Here is a 21,898-nt window from a genome sequence, read left to right as displayed (position 1 = left end):
GACGAGGGACATTTGAGTTCTGACTCTAACCTCAAAATTAAAGACGGAGAAAAAGTATCTGATACGTTGCAGCTGATGTTTGTAACTCTTTGTAAACGTCAATAAAAACTGTCTTTCTTCTATGATCATTATTTGGACGTAAACAAAATGGAGGTTAGCGTCGTGGTGTGATGTCAGAAAACAGAAGCAGAAGGTGGAGCGAGTCTGGACGTCTCTGACGCTCGGCTCACGCGACTGATCAGCTGTTTCCACTGTCACATGACTGATCAGCTGTTTCCTGTCTGCATTATCATCGTTGCATTTCTTTGTCGTCTCCAGACAGCAGGCAACACGACCGATACTGGCTGACGTGCAAGAATCACAGCTCGCCCTGTGGACAGTAACTCCTGAAGACAACCACCAGCCTGTTTACCTCCGTAGCCACGTAGCCACGTAGCCACGTAGCCTACAGCGTCATCCTCTGACCAGCGCTTTACGTAGCCGAGTCCATTCGATCAGAACAGCTCATGGAAACATGTAAATGTAATGTTGTCTTGTCCTGGTTTTAAAGGCTCGTCACACTAAAGTCACGTCAGTTTCTGAACTCGTCTTTAACTACAACTGGTTTTGTGAAAGTACAACAGTCGTCCTACAATATTGTTGCAGTATTGTTATGAAGGCATTTGGTCAGAAACATCATGACATTTGATTTTGCTGCTCGATCCGAAGATTTACGACGAACACGCTCATTGTTGCCCCGTCGTCAGGCGCCTTGTTACGACGTGTTGTATAAATATAAAGATTAACAGGAAATGTGCTGCAGAGTGAAAACATGTTTTTAACTGCAGCACTTTAAAGTTGTTCTGTGTGTTTTTATGTGAAATTTGAATTTGACTGAACTTTATCGAAGCTGCAGTGTGTGTGTGTGTGTGTGTGTGTGTGTGTGTGTGTGTGTGTTTGTGTTTCTGTGGATCCATATTTCATAACTTCTCCATGAATTAATCATCTCTTCATGTTAGTGTGTTCATGCGTGTGTGCAGGCAGGCGTGTGCTGCATGTTCACACACACACACACACACACACACACCCTGCACCATTAATCTAAAGCTATATACAGTTTCTGAACTGTTAAAAACACTCACACATATAAATCCATGATGTAGATACAACACACACACACACACACACACACACACACACACACACACACACACACACAGCTAACATGCAGCTGCATACCATCTATCAATTATCAATGAGGGTTCTGAGTGCTCTGTGTGTGTGTGTGTGTGTGTGTGTGTGTGTGTGTGTGTGTGTGTGTCCCCTCCATCAGTAACAGTCGAGGACACATGCCACCCTTTGTTCGACCAGGAAATGGTGATGTCACACACACACACACACACACACACACACACACACACACACACACACGCACAGAATGCAGCAAATGTTTCAGTGTTTCATCCGACAGCTTTCTTCCTCTTCCTCTCTTTCTTCCTCTTCCTCAGTTAGTTAACGTTTATCTAAATACAGGTGATCTCAGGTACAGTGTGGCGTTACCTTATAAGATTAAATAAATATTGTACCACAGTTATTACATAAACAAATTCATAAACGTAACACTGAAAAATCTGATCACAAACCAACATATTAATCTTGTAAACCTGATAAATGTCTCGACACACTACACTTCCCATGAGCCTCTGCTGCTGCTGTAAATCATCCGGACAGTTCATCAAAGTGTTGCTGAGAATCTGAGGAATGCTTAAATATTTACTTTCACACACGCACACCTGTCATCTCACTTCAGTACTGTACGCTGCAGAACCAGCCCAGAGTCTCGGGTTCAGTCCAAACACACTGATAAGAAGATTACAGGCTGGTTTCTGGGAGTAAACTGTGTGAAGCATGCTGGAGTTCAGGTCCCAGACCCTGGTAATGAGGAACAAATCACAGGTTTCACTCTGGACCTCCTCCTCCTCCTCCTCCTCCTCCTCCTCCTCCTCACGCTCCTCGCTCTCACCCCGTCCTCCCCCTCGTTCTCACCCCGTCCTCCCCTCGCTCCCCGGCCCGACTCTCCCACTGCCTTCTTCCTGCCATTATGCAACTGAAGCCTGCAGCCAAGAACAGCCTCCCGCCCGGCCGCTCTCCTCCTGTTCAAACAAACAGCCTCTCCTCCCTCTGCACCGACAGACGGGGTGGAGGACACAGATGAATGGAGGCACAGACCCGGTGCTGTTCGTGGCCCGCTGGGTTTTTTTTTCTATTCTGCAGAACGTGCAGATGAACAAACTCTGAAGGTTTAAAGTGGAAATCCCCCCAGATCTTTATTTAGAGGAGTGTTTGTGTGCTGATGAAGTCTCAGAGCTCAGTTTCTGTGTCGTCAGAAGGTCCAACAGAGGTCAACATGTTCTGGATGTACAGTAAAGTCCACGTGACGTGGTCGGGTGGTGCATCTGAGGTGAAACTGAAATCACTACATGGATTTTTCCTGTTGTGCTTTTGATAACGCTCTGATCAATAAAGAAGCACGTCCGCGACTTCAGCACAGAGCTTCCTAAACCCGACTGCGAGGCTGGACTTCACTACAATCACCACCTTTCCTCCGCGGATCATCAAGGTTCTGCTCCTGAGCTGTGGCGTTGAGTGTCATGAGGTCACAGTTAAGTCGACTTTGAACGTATAAATGTCATCACTTCATCCTGTTCGACATTTGTTTTTTCATTTTTAGACTCCGTAATTCTGCTTAGAAATCCTTAAAAAAGTCGCTCCTCACATGTGCAGAACCTGCCTTAGAAACATCACGTTTTTAAGTTTCCTTCAGTATCACAGTGACCCAGTGACAGTTGTCTGTACATCCACAGGTTCACTGCTAACAGGAACGACACCGAGCTAATTCGGCAAAGTTTTAATGTAGTTTTGGAGTATGGTTTTATTTTTTTCAGTCCACAGCTACTTCAGGTGTTCAGGAGGATGCTGCAACGCTGTTTTAATTTTTGCAGAAGCTGTAAGCTGCAGTTGCAGTATGTTTCACCACCGCAGCCCTTTTTCTGCCTTCTTGGATACAAACTGTTTACTGACATCAGCGTCGGTGCAGATTAAACTTCAGGCTCTGCTACTCGTCTCTCCACCTCTACATCGGGCAGGTAACTGGAGTTTCAGGGCCTGAGCACTGATGACACTCACTGATAGCCGTCGAGTGGACAGAGTATCAGAAACACCTCTGGGTATTAAACCAGTGTGAGGAGCTGTGGAGAGCAGACAGCAGCTTCCCCTCCTCATACTGTAAATGTCGACACTCGAGCTGAAGGCAGCAGCCAAATGGCTCCAGGATAAATGTGATATTCTCAGATAAACAGCACGATTATTCCCTCATATCCATTTCTGAATGGCCACTGTGTCTGCGCCGGGCAGACAGATGGGCCGATTGTCGCCCCAGACGCCTGGGAAACGTTCGACACCGACAACAACACATTGAGGGAGGCGAAGCTCGGCTCTCATGCAATCAGACTGAGTCATTTTAATGAAGTTAAGCTCTAATTTGTCCGGCAGAGAGAAAGATGGAGGACGGAGGGAAGAAAGAAGCCTTTTCTCCGCTCTCATTACCGTCTGTTTCCAGAGAGGATCCGTGACCTTCAGACAGAAAGCAACGAATTAACGGGAAAACCTGAACTTCACATGAACCGGGCAGATCAGGAGGAGGCCCGTCTCAGACCGACGCTGAGGCGATAATTCAATATCATCATTTATAAGCTTATATTGTGATGAAACGAGCACATCATCTGATTATTCTGCTCAGTTCTGTTGGCAGGCTGGAATAAACAGAATGAGTCCTGTTTACTCAGTTAAACTCTCGCTGTGTGAACTGAGACCTCAACCTGTGAAACATCAACGTTACAGGCAGGAAGAAACAAACTCGCTCCGACACAATGAAGCAGAGCGTCGGTCAGATCAATACTCGATACTCTGAGTTCACATTTTGGCTGAAGGCCGATGGAGTCGGTGCATCCTGAATATATTATTATGTCATGACAGAAGATTCGATCCACGCTGTCGATCGTTACAACAGAAACTCGGAGTAAAAATAGACGAGCAGCGAACGAGCTCAGATAGTAACAGACGCAGATGGATGAAGTAACACAGATCACTGTGTGGGCGTCTGTGGGCGGCAGCTCCACACACACACACACACACACACACACACACGCACACGCACACACAGGGAGGAGTCGGACATTTTGTGGCAAGTTTGAGGTAAGAGGAGGAGCGGTGGAGCAGAGGAGTGGGTTTAATGGCAGCTCCACCGGGACGAGATAACCTCCTTTTTACTCTGATATCATCTGGAGGAGAGCGCGCACACACACACACACACGCACACACACACACACACACACACACACACACACACACACACACACACACACACACACACACACACACACACACACACACACACACACACACACACACACACACACACCTGACACTGAACAGAGCAAATCAGAACATCCAGAGCCAGGAAGGACCAGACCAGCAGAACTACACTGAGACCAGAAAACGGACCAGATTATCAACACAAACCAGTACACACCATCATATTGCAACTGTTTGGCCGTCTAATGTGTTTATATATCTTAGTATATTACCCAGAATGCCTCTCTTCACAAACTAAAGCGGTGAGAGTTAAAAGATAGAAAATGAGACCAGAGAAGAAGAAGAACTACAGAGGATGAATCAGATGAAAAGCCGACCCGACAGGAAGAAGAAGATGAAAGACATTAGTGAGGGAATGCATGAGGAAAGATGGAGTGAAGGAATGTTTGGAGGAAGGAAAGAAAGACGGGATCAGACAGGAGGAGGAGGAGGAGAGGAGGAGGAGGAGGAGCAGGAGGAGGAGGAGGAGGAAGGAAGCTCTGCAGATCAACAGCCGAGGTCAAGAGGACTCTTCAGAAGTGTTTCTGATCCGTCCGTCTCTCTGAGGAGGACCACAGCCTTCACACTGACAGATCATGATTGGACAGCACCAGGAGCCCTGAGAGGACATTCAGACACACTCATATCAAACTGCATCAGGGTCGTGTTGTTAACTGTCATCCAGCTGAGGTGCTGAACTATTAATTATTAATAAATGAATCACATGCAGTAAATATGTTGCTGCTGTGTGAAACACCACAACCACCACTGCTGATATAAATAGTTAACAGTCCTTCTCCTGCTGCTCAGTGTTTAATGACTCATAATGTGGATTAATGTTTAATGATGCTGGAGGAGGTCTGTGTCAGATCAGGTCGTCCTCCTCTGTGGTCATCACAACACAAACATGATGTACAGCCCCGTAATTCAAACAATGTCAAGTTCACTGTTTTAACTTTGTGTCTCAGAAACTGTGTTTCATCTGACGACGTAGAAGAAGAAGAAGAAGAAGAAGAAAACGTAGAAGAAGAAGAAGACGAAGAAGAAGACGTAGAAGAAGAAGAAGAAGAAGAAGAAGAAGAAGAAGAAGAAGAAGACGTAGAAGAAGAAGAAGAAGAAGAAGACGTAGAAGAAGAAGAAGACGTAGAAGAAGAAGAAGAGGACGAAGAAGAAGAAGAAGACGTAGAAGAAGAAGAAGAAGAAGAAGAAGAAGAAGAAGAAGAAGACGTAGAAGAGGACGAAGAAGAAGAAGAAGACGTAGAAGAAGAAGAAGAGGACGAAGAAGAAGAAGAAGACGTAGAAGAAGAAGAAGAGGACGAAGAAGAAGACGTAGAAGAAGAAGAAGATCTGTGGCATAAATACGTAGCAGGAAGTCGGGAAAAACAAAAGATGAAGATGACGGTGACAAACGTATTAATACAGTATATATTATGTCACGTACAGTCATCCATGTTTTCAGCGCTCGCTGTGCAGCCTGTTTGCTGATTCTTTACTTGTTCGGTATGTGACGTAATAGATCAACCGGACCAGGTCCGGTAGCAACTAGCTGAAACGGTGCCCATCACCACCTACTGTGGTGGAGTTGGACCATACCTGACGCTTGTATACTGGGACAGTGGAAGAGGTCAGATTAACTGGCCTGATCGAGCTGTGCAGAGTGAGTTATTATGTCATCAGACAAGCTGGTCCAGACTGGTCCTGACTGGTCCAATCAGTTTGTCAAACCCAGATAATATTCAGAAAGATTTTAAATTCTCTATAATGTTGATTTTTACAGCTCGAAACCTGAACGGTCAAAAACCGCAACTTTAATGTGATCATAAATGAAACTGAAGGAAAAAACAGTAAGTGTGTGTGTGTGTGTGTGTGTGTGTGTGTGTGTCGGGTGGGCGTTCAGTTGGATCTGTAGAGAACTGGTTGTTCCCGAACTCTCTGATAGAAACAGGACGGATCACAGAGGAGGAGGAGGAGGAAGAGGAGGGTGGAGCAGCTGGGAGAGAGCCAATGAGAGGGGAGGAGGTGAGGGAGAAGAAGGAAGTTCCCTCTCTTCTTCCTTGAGACCCTCATCATCCTCATTTTCAACCTTCATCCTCTTCGTCTCTGAAAACCTCCTCCCTCCTGTGATCGCTCCTCTTCTTCCTCCTCCCTCATTTCTCTCCTCCACCCTCTCCACTCCTTTTCCTGTCGGCACTCCACCCGTCCTCTTCCTCCTCCTCCTTCTCTCTCTCCACCCTGAACTCTTCAGTCATAATAATCAGTGACGTCCAGAGCTAATCTGACACACACACACACACACACACACACACCCTGTAAAACCACATGACCCACACGACCAGATGTTGTGTAGCCTCACACACCCTTCAGCCGACCGTCTGCAGATGTGAACCGTTTCCTCGTCGCCTCGTCTCTCTTTCATCTGCTCACTCTGTTCTCTGACCTCTCGGCTCTTTATTGTTGCTGTTTTACAATAAAATACGGAGCTTTTCGATTCACAGCTTTTGATTCAAAAGCTCTCAGTGATGTATTAAAGTCCAGTACGTCTTCAGGACCGGCCACAGTGGAACAAAACAAACTACTCGTTGTCCATGTTGGCGCACATGTCAGCAGACTGATGAAGGTGAAACTCATCTGTAATGTGATCTATGAGCGTCTCCCACAGCTGCCATCAAATGATTTCATTCACAGTTAACGAGTCGACCAGCTGCACTGACGGCTGTTGTTCGGCCCAGTCTCGTGTCAAAGACCCACCGATCCAACACAGTCGCAAACAGCACATGTGCGTACGGTGCAGCACCAGCAGGGGGCGACGACGCCGAGAGCAGAGCAGGAACGTACTGACCCCAGAAAGTCTGCGGCGGGAGGAGGGTATATTTTCAAATGACCAGAGAAAAACTGAGACAAAGACAAAGACTGAAGTTTGTTCAAAACCTACAACAACCAGAATGCACTGCAACACAACGGACCAGTAAACACACCCGCCGGTGGGTGATGGACTGCGAGCTGGGCGGAGCTTGGTTCCGACTCCGTTTAGAGGGTCCAACTACGATCTGTGTGTCTGTGGATGCACACTTACAAAATATGGAACAAATCTGGAGACGATAAAACTAGTAATATATTTTTGGTGCCTTTATTTTGAAAGTCTAACTGAATTGCTGCTAACTTGACCACAGAAGAAACTGTGTTGTTTTCACAAGGAGGCCAAACAGCGACAGCGCCACGGTGGACCGGCGGGTCTGTTACACCGTGGTGCGATACCAGCGAGTGTTGCTCACTGCTACTAAAACAACTGGACCGATGTGACACCAGAGTTTCTGTCCTGCCTCTGTTACCTCGAGTTTCTGATCGGATCGTCGCAAATAAAGAGAGAGAATAATTGTCACTGTACAGAACACACTGCAACAGAAGACACAAATATTAATACAGGAAGTATAAAAACTGACAGGAACAAAAACAGCGGCAGTAAACAAACACACAGCTGGATCAAAGGTCCAAAACACCAGAGCTCTGTAATAAAACTACAATATAAGATGCATTATTGCACCAGAACTGTTGCAGTATTTTAAATGGCTGATATATGGATCAGGTTTCTGTCAAACTCTTCAGTTTTGGTTTTGGACAGATTGTCAAATATCTGAAAAGGTCAGTTTTCACACATTATATATATATATATATATATATATATATATAAATAAAATATGTAATCTATAACTAGCTCACATTTATTATTGATTCATTTTAAATGGACTGATTCACTGAGTAGAATATTAATATTAATATTTTGTTCTGTCCAGTTAAAGCTCAGATCTGTTTGGTGTCACAGACGTGTTCAGTGTTTTCTGCAGTAACACGTCACAGGTCACTAAATAAAGGCAGGAGCTGTTAAACTGTTTGTGTCTTTATCTCCGGCAGTGATGTCACCTCAACATTCACCAAAATAAAGATTTTATTCAACTGGATTCAAAAACATTAAAAAATAAACACCTGGAAAATTATTTTAGGCGTCAAATGGAGAAACAAAAACATCCAAAATATCTGCTGAACACTTTCAGCTCTCAGCAGCTTCAGTCCAAAAATAACACACACACACACACACACACACACACACACACACACACACACACACACACACACACACACACACACACACACACACACACACACACACACACACACACACACACCCAGGGAAACACACACGGCACGCAAACCCTCGGCTCTTCACGGCCCAGATTGGAGGGTCGGCTGTGTCGTCATGGCGATCTATCCCATCATGTCGCCCTGGCCGTCTGCCACACACTTTCACTCTCTCTCTCCGGCCGAGCCACAATCCTGCACGGCTCATGTTGCAGTGCATTGTGGGACGTCGGATCTAATCTATTCCACAGGACGCGTGTGTGTGTGTGTCTGTGTCTCTGTGTGTGTGTGTGTGTGTGTTCACAGTAACTGTAGTTCTTTTGTTCCAGTGTGTGTGTGTGTGTGTGTGTGTGTGTGTGTGTGTGTGTGTGTGTGTGTGTGTGTGTGTGTGTGTGTGTGTCCACACTGTTAAAGTGGGATCAAACACATTCCTCAACAGAGCAGGTTCAAGACCGACCGCCCACCTGTCGCACTGACTCACCTGCCTGCCTGCCTGTCTCTCTGTCTGTCTCTCTGTCTCTCTGTCTGTCTGTCTGTCTCTCTGTCTCTCTGCCTCTTTGTCTGTCTGTCTCTCTGTCTGTCTGTCTCTCTGTCTGTCTCTCTGTCTGTCTGTCTGTCTCTCCCTCTCTCTTTGTCTGTGTCTCTGTCTTTTATGTCTCTATAGATTTTCTGCAGATGAAATGAAGCGTCTGTCCTTGTTGGAAAAGAAAAGCTAGCTATTGCTCTGCTACTACGTAGCCGTTAGCATGTTGATGATGTTAACATGTAACCACACGTCACACTGTCCACGCTAGCATGCTAACACTGTTAGTGAGTGATATTTATGCTGTTAGCTTGTTGTTAGGTTGAACTTTAGCGTGCTGATGTTGATGGTTTCCATCAGTTTCAGGACTCGTTTCATTCATTTGCTGAGTTTATCACACAGTGTGACGTCTCGTGCTGCAGCGATGGCACACAATGAGATTATTGATTAATAATCATCAGTAACTTTACTGTAATGAGCCTTTAAAACCAGGAGCAGACAACACAGAGGACGATCGACACATAATGAGATCCAACATCTGAGACCATCTATTGTCTCAGATCATGATTTCAATATAACATCAGTAAATGATCAATTCAATCATTTCTCCAGAACTCACAGATAAACTGGACTGTTTTAAACATCAGCATCGAGGATCTGCTGGACAACAGGAAGGACACGAACCGTGACAGTGATCATCTAACAGAGAGCTCAACATCTGTGTGTGTGTGTGTGTGTGTGTGTGTGTGTGTGTGTGTGTGTTATGAATGTGCACTCAGTCAAGGACATGTAGCCCCTCCCCCCTCCCGGTCCAATGTCATCAAACTCATTTCTCATGATGCCAAGTGTGTCAGCGGGTATTTGTGGGTAAGAGACACACTGGTGTAAATCTCCTTAATGTCACACACACACACACCACACACACACACACACACACACACACACACACACACAAACACACACAAACACACACACACACACACACACACACACACACACACACACACACACAGATATTAATAATCACTATAACTCACAATTCTTTGTTTAACATGAACATTTAGTCGACTTCAGTCTTTAGAAATTATGTGAAAACTTCCTTTATGTTCAGTCTTTAAACGTTACGCTGTGTTTTATAGTCCGGTCAGGCACCAAAACACTTTGGTTATGAAAAGATCATTTTCTGACTCACAATAATCCAGTTTTTGTCGCCACAAACACGGCTGGAAATTGTCCTTAAGTCTCTTTAAATATATCCAGTGGTTTCATGCTTACAAATGTTGAAACACGCCTTGAACAGTGGTCTCTGGCTTCTCTGCTGTAGGTGCAACATCGTCTCTGCCTCCACGTCAGTCTGGTAAAATCTGAGTTTTGTCTGCTGACGAACATTTTAATTGTGACCGACGAGTTTAAATCAACAACAAACACCAGAAGATGTTTTCGCGACACAAAACATTTCATCGTCTTAATTTGACTGATAATAAACGAGTCAGGATGTAGTTTCTCCAGCAGGCTCAGCTGAACACACACACACACACACACACACACACACACACACACACACACACACACACACACACAGATGTAATGCAGAGTATGATGTCACTGGGGTTGTGTTACACCTCCGCCCTGGAGAGCTGAGAGGGGCGGAGGTCAGTGATGTAAGCCTCTCTGTCGTCATAGCAACGCTGAATAAAGCAGCTGAAGTCACTTTCCAGGAATCGAACACGACGCCGTCAGAGACCAGAGATGCACGGAGACGTACGGATGATGATCTTTTAACAATTCAGGGATATTTTTACATTTCTGCTCAGTGGAGACGCGTCGGCCATCTTTGTGGATTCAGAGGCTGATCGCTCTCATCAGCTACAAGAAGAACAATCTCACGTGGTTTCACCGTCTGACGGCGCTCTGCAGACACCGTTACGGTGCACCGGCGCCTCGCCGTGACAAAGCTACAACGGACCGAATCATCTGGACATCGTGACGCAGATGAAGTCCAGATGAGCAGATCAGCAGTGAGCAGGTCTGCAGCCCAGAGGCAGCGGCCCAGTTTCAGATAATCACTCATTTCCTCTCAGCGTCTGTCTGTCTGTCCACCGCACCCTCACGGCAACAGCACCGCCTCAGGGTGTGGACCCGATCCGGACTGAGTGTGTTTATACACACACACACACACACACACACACACAAAAACACACACACACAAAAACACTTGTCTTTGTCTGAGTGTTTTCCACTTCATCATCTCAGAGGAAAGTATTGTTCCATAACTCTGCGTCTTTAAAAGGTCCAGTTTGTAAGAAAGTTGATTTGTGAGTAGACACTTTGGGACAGAGACCGACCCGACTTACAATCCCAACACGTCAAGAGTTTGACGAGCTGAGTTCTTACAGATTTGGACCTTTAGGCTGTAAAAACTCGTTAAACTCCTTCTTGGATCAGCTGGAAACTGTTTTTATGACTTTTACAGATACGTGGTTCTCGGGGTGGAAGTAACTAAATACAACTACTCAGATTACTGTAAACAAGCCATTTTTTGGGATTCTTGGGATCTTATGAGTCTGTAATTTTACTCAGTTTTACTCGGTACCAAGTACAAAGAACAGAATCGATCAGGCGATCCGATCACAAACGGGCCGATGTTTACTTTGTACTTGAGTAATATTTCAATAATGTAACTGTAAACACCCCCACAGCCTCCACAGACCTCAACACAACTCTGCTCCTGTCATTACAGGAGGCCAAACCACACACACACACACACACACACACACACACACACACACACACACACACACACACACACACACACTCTACAGATGGTGGTGTGTCGTCTTGACCACATCTGGAGGCCTCAAGCTGAACATTTCATTTATCAGGAATGTGTGTGTGTGTGTGTGTGTGTGTGTGTGTGTGTCTCTCTCTCTGTGTGTGTGTGTGTGTGTGTGTGTGTGTGTATCTGTGTGTGTCTGTGTGTGTCTGTGTGTGTCAGAGAGAGAAACGCCTTCAGCTACATGGAAATCAAATTAAATGAGTTCTGCTGAAGGTCAACGTGCATCTGTTTGTGTGTGTGTGTGTGTGTGTGTGTGTGTGTGTGTGTGTGTGTGTGTGTGTGTGTGTGTGTGTGTGTGTGTGTGTGTGTGTGTGTGTGTGTGTTTCCCCTCTGACAGTTTAAAGTAAACACATGTGGACAACACGTCACATTACTACGACTGAACACCGACTGTGTGTCATTAAAAACACACGCTGAGAATATTTTGGATTAAAACTGAAACAAAACAAAATAATCATTTACTTTGTTGTTCATTGATTAGTTCGATTAATTGATCACCCGGAAAAAAACACAGTTAACCCTCCTCCACTGAGAGGATCGCAGCTGCAACTCCCAAATATTTTCATTTTCTATTAATCTGCTGATAAAACACTTTTATAATATCCAGAATAACTTGAAACAGCTTCTGTCTGATTATCTCGTCTGAGTCGACAGCAGGAAATAAAACTAAAACAACAACTATTAGAGGTGTAAAATCTCAGGTTTGATCCCGATACGATATCACATCTGTTCTTTGGACAACGATACGACATTTGCCGATATCACAAAGTCTGACACGATATGATTTCGATATAATGTGCTGTCTCTCACCTTCCTCTGAGGCTCTGCTGCCTCGTCAGATTTCTGTGAAACTACTCAGGCAGCAGCTCAAACTGCAGAGAAAGAGTTCATGTTGGACTGAACGGGTCATTAACAGCGAGAACAAGACTCAGACTCTGTCTTAAAGTGAACGCTGTCGTTAAAAAACACAATACGAGGTGGAACAGCGTGTTTCCTCAGCAGCCGCCTGCGTCTATCAGGGAGTAAACCGACAACGCCGTTATGAAAACACGCACACGGAAAAAAAAAAAAACACTTCCTGCTGCAAATTAGCGCCGAGTCTTCATAAAACACTCTGTCCACATATTTTATTCATGAGGTATCTCGGGCGTGGAGCTGCAGCTCAGTGTTACAGAAATTAACATGAACATTTATGATTTAAGCAGCTTTTTGAAAAAACAAACTGCAGTTGTGAGCTCATGAAACGCTCCAGTCGACATGAACATCTGAGATCTTTACAGAAACGAGTCGGAGCAGCGTTGAACCGTTCAGGGAGGATTAACGAAGCTCGACGTGTGAAGAGCAGAAACACAGAAGAAGAAGAGACGAGTTTGTGTGTTTGACCCCCGCTGAGGTTAAACCTGCTCACCCCGACGTAACCCAGCTATGTAAACACACACACACACACACACACACACACACACACACACACACACACACACACACACACACACACACACTCAAGACTGAAAGGAAGCAGAATCACATCATGTGTCACTGATACCGAGCTGGTTTCAGAGAGACGAGTCGTCACGCAGAAGAATAATAATAAAAACAGACAGATTTGTTCCAGATCTCGTTCTTTATATTTCCTCACATCTCGTCCCGACTGTAATAAAGTCAGACGTCTCGTCCGGCGCCTGCAGTAGTTGACAGAAGGTCACGGGAGTTTATCAGCCAGCCGCCCGTCTGCACACTTGACAAACTGTTCATCGACGAAATGATAAGCTGCACCTTTAACAGTGAAGACGTGACAGCCATCGGTGTGTGTTTCCTTTTAAAGCCTTGAAGGACAACATGCCACCACATACACCTGTACACCTCACTGTTCAACATCTAGTGATCGTATAATGCTCATAGTTCCCCCGGTAAACACTACCTGCAGAGTCAGTGCTCCGAACATTTAAACTTGACACAGTTACACCTTTAGGTCAGTTCAAGACTTCATTTGAACTGTTTTTAACTACGTGCTGTCCTGTGTGGTTGTCTGCCATGTATCTATATGCACCTCAGTTTTATTTGTGTTTTGTCATGTTGCTTCTTATCTGTTACCATGTTTATGTTCCCATTCTGTTTATGTGATTATGTTCTTTGTTTCTGTTTGTTATCACATTTTTTATTTGTGTGCTCAACATCATTGAAAACGAGGGCACAGCATCACCATCACGTAAAGACTTAATGCTTCACAATGAGCTTTTCTTTACATGAAATATTTACTTTTATATTTTGAACTTTACAGGATGCTTTACTATAAAAGCTGGACACAAACATGGAACTTCAAAAGCTTCACTTTACACTAAATATTTAATGAAGTGTGTGCAGATCCTGATCAATCCCAAAAAAAACACTACACTTCAAAGTCGACACAGCTAGCTTAGCGTTAGCCTGCAGCTAGCTTAGCGTTAGCCTGCAGCTATAATTTGTTTTTGTATTGCGAGGCAGCTCTTAATGGTGGGTTCTGATGTTCTTCAGATTCGGGTCAATTCAAAGAAATGTGGGTTAAATTTAACTTCAACTTATACAACAAAAGATCAAAACAGGAACGTTGTTCTCGTTCAGGAGGATTCTGGGAGAAAAGTTTCAGACAATGTAGTCGTCAGAGCCGTCAGTGTTTGACTGACAGGTGATTAAAGACGGTGAATGATGGAGACGTGGTGTGTCGTCCCTTTAAGACGGAGCTGTGTGCCTGTATTTTCAGAAACGAGGCCACTCGTCTGAGCTCCTGTCGTCCTTCTTCTCTTTGTCCTCCTCCCAGACTGCAGACCCTCCCTTCTGTCTCTACCTGCATCCCTCCTTCCTTCCCTCGACTTCACTCCTTTCCTCTTGTTTTTTATTTCCACGCTCCCATCGTCCGTCCTCCCTCCTTTCCTAATCTCCTACTTCCATTGCTTTTCCTTCTTTTTCCTCTTTTCCACCTTAAATTTCCCTTTTACAAGTTTTAGTCGCACACCTCCAACAGAAAAGAGATTTTCAGAATAAAACTGAAACAAATAAAATGAGATAATAACGTTTCTGAAAGTGTTTGAGGGATTTTCCTGAGAGCTGAGAGTTTATTCCTCCGCCTTCATCTCCTCTGAAGCTTAAACTTTAAGCTGAAGGAGTTCGGATGGAGGAGGAGGAGGAGGAGGAGAAACTTCATCATGAGGCCCCCTGAGGACGAGGAGGGAGGAGAGGGGAAGGGTGATGGATGAAGGGAGGGAGGAAGGAGAGGAGAACGGGAAAGGGATATGGGGGGAAAGGGTTAGAGGGAGGTGAAAGAGAGACGGGTGGAGAAAAGGTGCGACTGATGAAGAGGAGGAGGAGGTGAAGAGATAAAGGAGAGACGAGGGGGAGAGAAAAGGAGGACAAGAGTGAAACAAACCAGCTGAAACGATTCCTGTGGATGCAGCGACGAGGAGGGAGGGAGGAATGTTCTGGAAAGTGTCCAGATAGGAAGAAGTGGAACAGTGCGACACAGGAGGAGGAGGAGGGCGAGGAAGAGGAGGAGGAGGAGGAAGAGGAGGAGGGCGAGGAGCAGGAGGAGGAGGAGGAGGGCGAAGAAGAGGAAGAGAAGGAGGAGGAGGAGGGTAACATGTTTCCCAGCGGCGAGGCTTCGGCTAAATTTAGAGGGTCTGCTGCAGGCGACCGTCACCTTCATCACAACACTGCAGCTTTTATCAAATCAGTCAAACTGCAGTCCGACAGTTGAGTCGCAACCGAGGAGACAAAATAATCTCAACTCAACAGCCACTTATTCTGCAGCTTTCCATTAAGTCGTCATGAAGCTGCACACGTTCAGACTCTCTATCTACGACTAATTTATCTGATGTTTAAACTTTGACTCGTCTAAAAGTAAGAAAAAAATAAAGACCTGGAGTCTCATCAGGTTCTGCTCTGACCCGGAGCCGTTCACCGACGGGAGCAGAGCAGAGAGAAGTTGTGGGATTAAAAAGGTGATTTATCTTCACTCCTGTTTATCAGCCTGACTGCAGCAGTGGTCCGGAGGTGACCTCCAGGTTCTGTAATGTCGACTGCTGACTGGTGCTGGAGCGGAAATGGACTTTACTTCATGAGCGTAACGTTACAGAGAGGAGACAAGAGAACCGGAACCAGAACCAGAGTCTCCGCTGAGTGCTGACTTCACTCAGAGCTTCACCTTGTCCACTAGTTTATGGCTCATGTATAGTAATCTGGCTGTTTGGGGCGAATAATCTCAAAATCTGACGCGACTCAGGCACAAATGTTCACAGACGAGGTGTTTAAAAGTTTTCTTCTCGTTATGTTTCGTCTCTCTCCTCGACATTACAGAAACTCACCGTTACCTCGAGTAAACTTGTGGATTTCTCGGGTTTGAACATTGTTGGAAACATTTGAGATAAAATAAGAACACAACTCAAGAACTTATAAAACACAGGTCGAGTCGTTTTTACACATTTTAACTTAATTTGAAAAGTTTAAACAAATCTTTGACCTTTAAGACTTCAGTCAAATTTCCTTTAAAACATTCATTGTTAGCTTCTCTATATTTTGAGCATTTAGTTCTTTTGACCGCAGACTGAATATTTTTGTTTTTGTTGGACCGACAGTCAAAAATTCAAACATCAGACCACAAAAACATTTAATCTCGGGATCAGATACTCTTCCCCACTTTCCTTTTGGAGTCAAAGTCCTAAAATAGCTGAAGCACCACTTATATTATTTGTCCTCGATCACGCCCTCGATCGCCTGAACAGACGCCGCTCTGTCCTTCGCTCTATAACGAGGACAAAGAGTCGGACTCAGAGGTGGATCAAAGGCATTTTAAAAGCTTCATTTTCTCTCTTTATTGAGTTTCTGATCACATGACTGCAGCTCCTGAAACTGGACCACCGTCCCTCCTCCGTCCCTCCTCCGTCCTCCTCTGAGCAAACGAGCAGACGTCTGAGACGCTCTGTCAACATGTTCTGCACTAATTAAACCAGCGACTCAGTCGAGGTGGAACGAACACAAAGAAAAACAAAGAGCAGAGAGAGAAGACAAACAGAAAGGTCACAGCTGGATGTATGACACCACTTTAAGACGGATCCAACAACAGTTTGAGTCGATCAGGACCGAGTCCAGTTCTGATGCATTCCCTGGACTTCCAGAAAAAAAGGGGTGCAGTCCTTTTATCCACTAAATGTCAAACAGAACAAACAGGAAACGGGTTCAGTTTGACATTTTGAGCAGCAACCAGCAGCTCCACAGGTCAGATGGAGACTTTGGTACCGAGGTACAGCTGCTTCTCAAATAGTCCAATAGTTGTTTAATTTGGGAAGGTCCGATAGTTCATGATACCACCAGGTTATCGCCTCGTTACAGGTCATGACAGACTCTTGTTATTATTACCAGGCTCCAGTAAAACATACGTAGCTCGGTCTTTTCCACATGAAGTCAGTATAAGCCCGGCCCGCTTCATGCTACACTACAAACTGCATCTCAGTGACAGTCGTAGTTTTTTTGCCGACATATATCAGTTATATATCAATCTGCTCGCTACATCTCAGCCATTCTTACCATAAAGTGTGCGTAAACTATCAACTTTGATCAACAAGATACAAAAATCTGAAGTTCTCAGTGATTAGGATCGGCTGGATGAAAGATCCCTGTCCTGCATCCACAACTACTGTAAGGCACCACAGAGCCAACAGCAGAAGATGGGGACGCTAAAGCATCTTAAACACGATTAAAACAGAAGAAGAAGAAGACGACAGAAGAAGAAGAAGAAGAGCCAATCACGTTGCAGGAACAGAGCCGTGCCTACAGACAGGGTCGGGGCAGAAACAGGCTTTTAGTTGCAGTGGAATAAACTAAATATCAGGAAGTGAAATGAGCAATAATAAAAAACACAGAGTGATCATGACGAGCTGCAGCGTCTGCAGTCTGGAGATAGTTTAGTTATTGTATCCGACAGCACACCTTCAGATCGTGTGTGGCAGAAGACTGAAGGCCGACAACATCAGCAACAACACACTGTCCGCTTCACTGGCAATTAAGTTTAATGACAACAGAGTTCAGACTGTTGTCTTCACATAACTTATATAATCTGTATGTTTTCATACAGCAGACAGGCAGAGAAATGTGTTCAGCCCGTCTCCTGCAGTGTTTCTGTCAGAATCTGTTATGTAATCAGTGCAGAACTGAAGACGACACCAGTGATTCAGTTTAATATTAGCCTGGTATTAAAGCGATGGAGCTCAGAGCTCAGGACGCTGCAGCAGAGACGATGATTTACTGCTCAAATCTCCCTCTGCATCACGCCAGCTGGGCTGAGCCGAAACCTGCATCATCATCATCATCATCATCATCGCCACCGCTGAGGAGGAGAGGAGTCTGACTCTGAGCCAAGAGGCAGCGAGCAGCAGCGTCCACGTTTCCTGCAGGAGCGTCGATCCACTTAAAACGTCCCTGCAGATCAATTATGAGCCAATCATGTGAACCTGCTCGCAGAGAAGCTGGATGTGACTTCAGTTCAATTATTGATCTGAGCCGAGCAGCTTTACACGGAAAAATCTGAGCGAACAGGCCCAGAAAATGTTTTTAAAGCTGCAGCACACAGCGTTTTCTGTTTCTCTAAATCAAAACCACATTTCCCATAAAACCCCTCTGCATCCTGCTCTCTCTCTCTCTCTCTCTCTCATTTAAAGAGGCTGTAAACACAAACAGCAGAGCCGACGTCACTTCACACGGAAAATACAAGAAGGAAACTGTTAGAAAGTAAAGAAAAAGGTTCGTTCAGCAGTTTTATTACGTTAATATCCAGCGTCAGTGAGAAAAGCTCATGTTTTTCACACTTTCCTCAAACTTGTGGTTTTTAGTAGCTGATAGATTTTGATATTATTGTAATTATGAGTCAAACTGGAGGCGAGACGTCAGCCGCTGTCCAGACGAGGACGTGTTGAACAACATCCAAGTTTCTACAGAGCTTTAAAGGAAAAATTTATTTATTTTAAGGTTTTCTGACTGAAGAAGAAGAAGAAGAAGAAGAAGAAGAAGACAGATCCACGCTCCTGGTTTTTATCTGATCTGTTATGAGACTAATTGAACACCGAGCTCCTTGTCTCTGCTCTGTCTCGGTCCTGTAGCTCTTCTCTGGTGCAGCAGGTTTGACAACGTTAGCAGCTCCGAAGCATCGAGCTCAGCCCTCGAGTTCAGTCACATTCAAAGACCGAAAGTTAAATCTGCTCTGTAACGACGTGTGAACGCTGGATATCAAAACTCAGCTTTTTGCCGACGACTGCAGAGTTTCTGTTTATGATTTATTTCCTGTTGCATGTTTCCAGGTGTTCGACTGCAAAACCAGTCGTATAAATCCTTTAGTGTGTCTCTGGAGGAAGCTGTGACAAGTCTGATGAATGACCTCAGGTGATGTCACATGGAAAGCTCGACTCACCAGGTATTAAACCACTCAGACTTCAGCTGACCGAGCCGGCTAACGTTGGGTTTAGCCCTCTGCTAACTCGAATGAGGATAAAATTATTTAATCACGCGGCTCGTCTTCACTTTCCAAATGTTACTGGATCCAATTCTGCTGCTTAAATAAATGTATCCACCATTTTACAGCTGCTTCTCTCACAGCGTGGCTCTGTGGGGAAAAGGGTTTTGTTGCCTGGTCATCATGTCAGCTAACCTTCTGCTCCTCGTCTCTGCTGCAGGCTACATTAGCCGCTACTAGCTTAAGACGCTAAACCTACAACCAAATTGTTAGCGAGCTGCCTTGTGGATGATTCTGGTGCAAAGTTCTGACCAGGAAGAAGAAGAAAGAAGACGTCTCTGATTCGGCTGCAGTGGTTTGGATTTTTATTTTGAAGCTCCCGTCATGAGTCTGACATCGTTTTGGGAATGTGATGCTAAATCTTTTAAAAAGGTGTTTGTACCAACACTCAGGTGACCATCAAGACTAGTAAACAACAGCTCAGCTCCTCAGGTGTTATCCACAGTGAGACGATCGATAAGACAACCGATAAATTGTTTCAGTCGTCAATATTTTCTGTTTCCAGCTTCTTAAATTTGAAGTTTTGCTGCTTTTCTGTCATTTCTGACGCTAAATGAAGAGTTTTTAGGTTTTAAGATGTTGATTTGAAGACGTCACTTCGGATTAAAATCTTATTTACACACGGAAATTGCTGAAAATTGTGATTCAGATGAATTCAGAGCCTCTTTTAAAAAACCTGCAGAGGAAACTTAAAGCAAACAGCTTGTTGAGAGTTACGCTCTGAACCGTTAAAACAAAAAGGTTTGACCTCCACCACAGGGACCTCCACCACAGGGACCTCCACCACAGGGACCTCCACCCTAAACATTAACACACTGCAACATTTGATCGTCTGCCTGAACACAAAAGGATTTAACTTTATTACATAATGTAGTTTTACTCCAGCCGGCCGTTAAAGCTGCAGGAGGTTCGGACGACTCGACACCTCGGTGACACTTTAAAGGCTTCGAGTCAACAAGTTGCCAAATGTTTCCTCCATCAAAGGCAGAGGAGGGGGAGGGGAGGACGCAAACACAGAGGATGATAAGAGGAAAAGACCGAGGAGACAGAGGAGAGGAGTGAGGAGGAGAAGTGGAAAATGAGGAGAATACAGGCTGGAAAGAAAACAGAGACGACACAAGAGATTAGGAGGAGGAGGAGGAGGAGGAGGAGGAGGAGGAGGAGGAGGAGGAGGAGAGGGAGCAGCAGTCCGGCCTGTATCTGATTACATAATTGCTCGACAGGATTTGAAACAGGGTCTGCGCAAAAAAAAGAAAACGCCTCAAAGCAGCAAATCAAACTACAGTGACCTCAACATGCATTCAAACCACAAAATACAGCTCGTACAGGAGAGGAAAGTAGAGGAGAAGTAGACGAAGATCTCAGCGGGAGGAGACGAGGAGACGAGGAGACGTCAGGGATCATTTCAGGTCTAAAAACAGCTCCAGGAGGAAGATCTCAGTGTTTCAGAGACACCAGAGTCCACAGAAGGTCACTGCAGAGGCAGCAGGATATCACAGGGGGATTATGGGAATATTTTGTTTTTGCTCCAGGGCTGAGGTCAGCAGAGGCGACCACGCCTGCACCTCCACCTCCACCTCCACCTCCACCATCATCATCATCATCATCATCTTCATCAGAAAAACCCTCCATCATTTTAAACCTCTGAGCTGAAAATGAATCAGAGCTGCAGAGTTCAACAACAACAACAACCAGCAGCTGTGGTGCACTGAGACACACACACACACACACACACACACACACACACACACACACACACACACACACACACACCAAGTTCAACAACACGATGGAGAGAGGGGGGGGGGGAGCAGAGAGACACAGCCGAGAGAAGCGCTCTGTTCCCGGCTGCTCTTCACCGCAGCTGCGCCTCCAGGATGATGGAGCTTTAATTAGAGGTCCAAACAATTAACACACACACGCACACACACGCACGCACACACCGCCACAGCCGTCGTGGATGTGGATGCTCCACCAGCCGCACGCACACACACGCACACACGCGCACACACACAATGAAACGGAGCCGCGGTGGAGCCCGCAGCAGCAGCGGGACGAGCAGCTCGGCTCAGGCCGCCTCACACTCACCTGAGGGCGGACAGAAGCGCAGTGGAGTCCCGCTCGCAGTGGAGGACGGACGGACGGAACCGCTGAGAGCTCGGAGCGAAAACAAGGCAGAGCAGCGAGTCCTGAAAGCAGCGAGCCTCCTCCTCCTCCTCCTCCTCCTCTTCCTCACCCCGCCCGCCGCTCCTCACCACGGCCCGGACTGCAGCGGCCGGGGCGCTCGCTCCAGGCACCGGGCGGCACCGGCGGGGCGGTGTTAGCGCTGATTCTCGATCAAACTGCGCTTTTATCAACATTTCTGCAGCTAAATGTCTGCAGAGGAGAAGAAATCAGAGACTTAACTTGAGTAAAAGTATCCTGCTATCGACAAAATACCAACATCTTTAAAAGTAAGCGAGTTAGGAGGAGCATACAGAAG

General features: G+C 45.5%; 1 protein-coding gene across 1 annotated transcript in view; it reads right to left on the bottom strand.

The window, feature by feature from the left end:
- LOC141009275 (spectrin beta chain, non-erythrocytic 1) overlaps positions 1-21,595 on the bottom strand; it is a 105,081-nt gene extending 83,486 nt beyond the window's left edge. Inside the window, exon 1 of the mRNA XM_073481792.1 lies at positions 21,505-21,595. The gene's annotated coding sequence lies outside the window, so the exon portion shown is untranslated. The remainder of the gene's footprint in view (positions 1-21,504) is intronic.
- Between the last annotated feature and the right edge of the window lie 303 nt (positions 21,596-21,898).

This window comes from Pagrus major, chromosome 15, assembly GCF_040436345.1.
Source record: "Pagrus major chromosome 15, Pma_NU_1.0".
NCBI classification, from domain to species: domain Eukaryota; kingdom Metazoa; phylum Chordata; class Actinopteri; order Spariformes; family Sparidae; genus Pagrus; species Pagrus major.
Note: the sequence above shows the minus strand (reverse complement) of the source record. Positions and strands in the feature narration are given on the sequence as shown.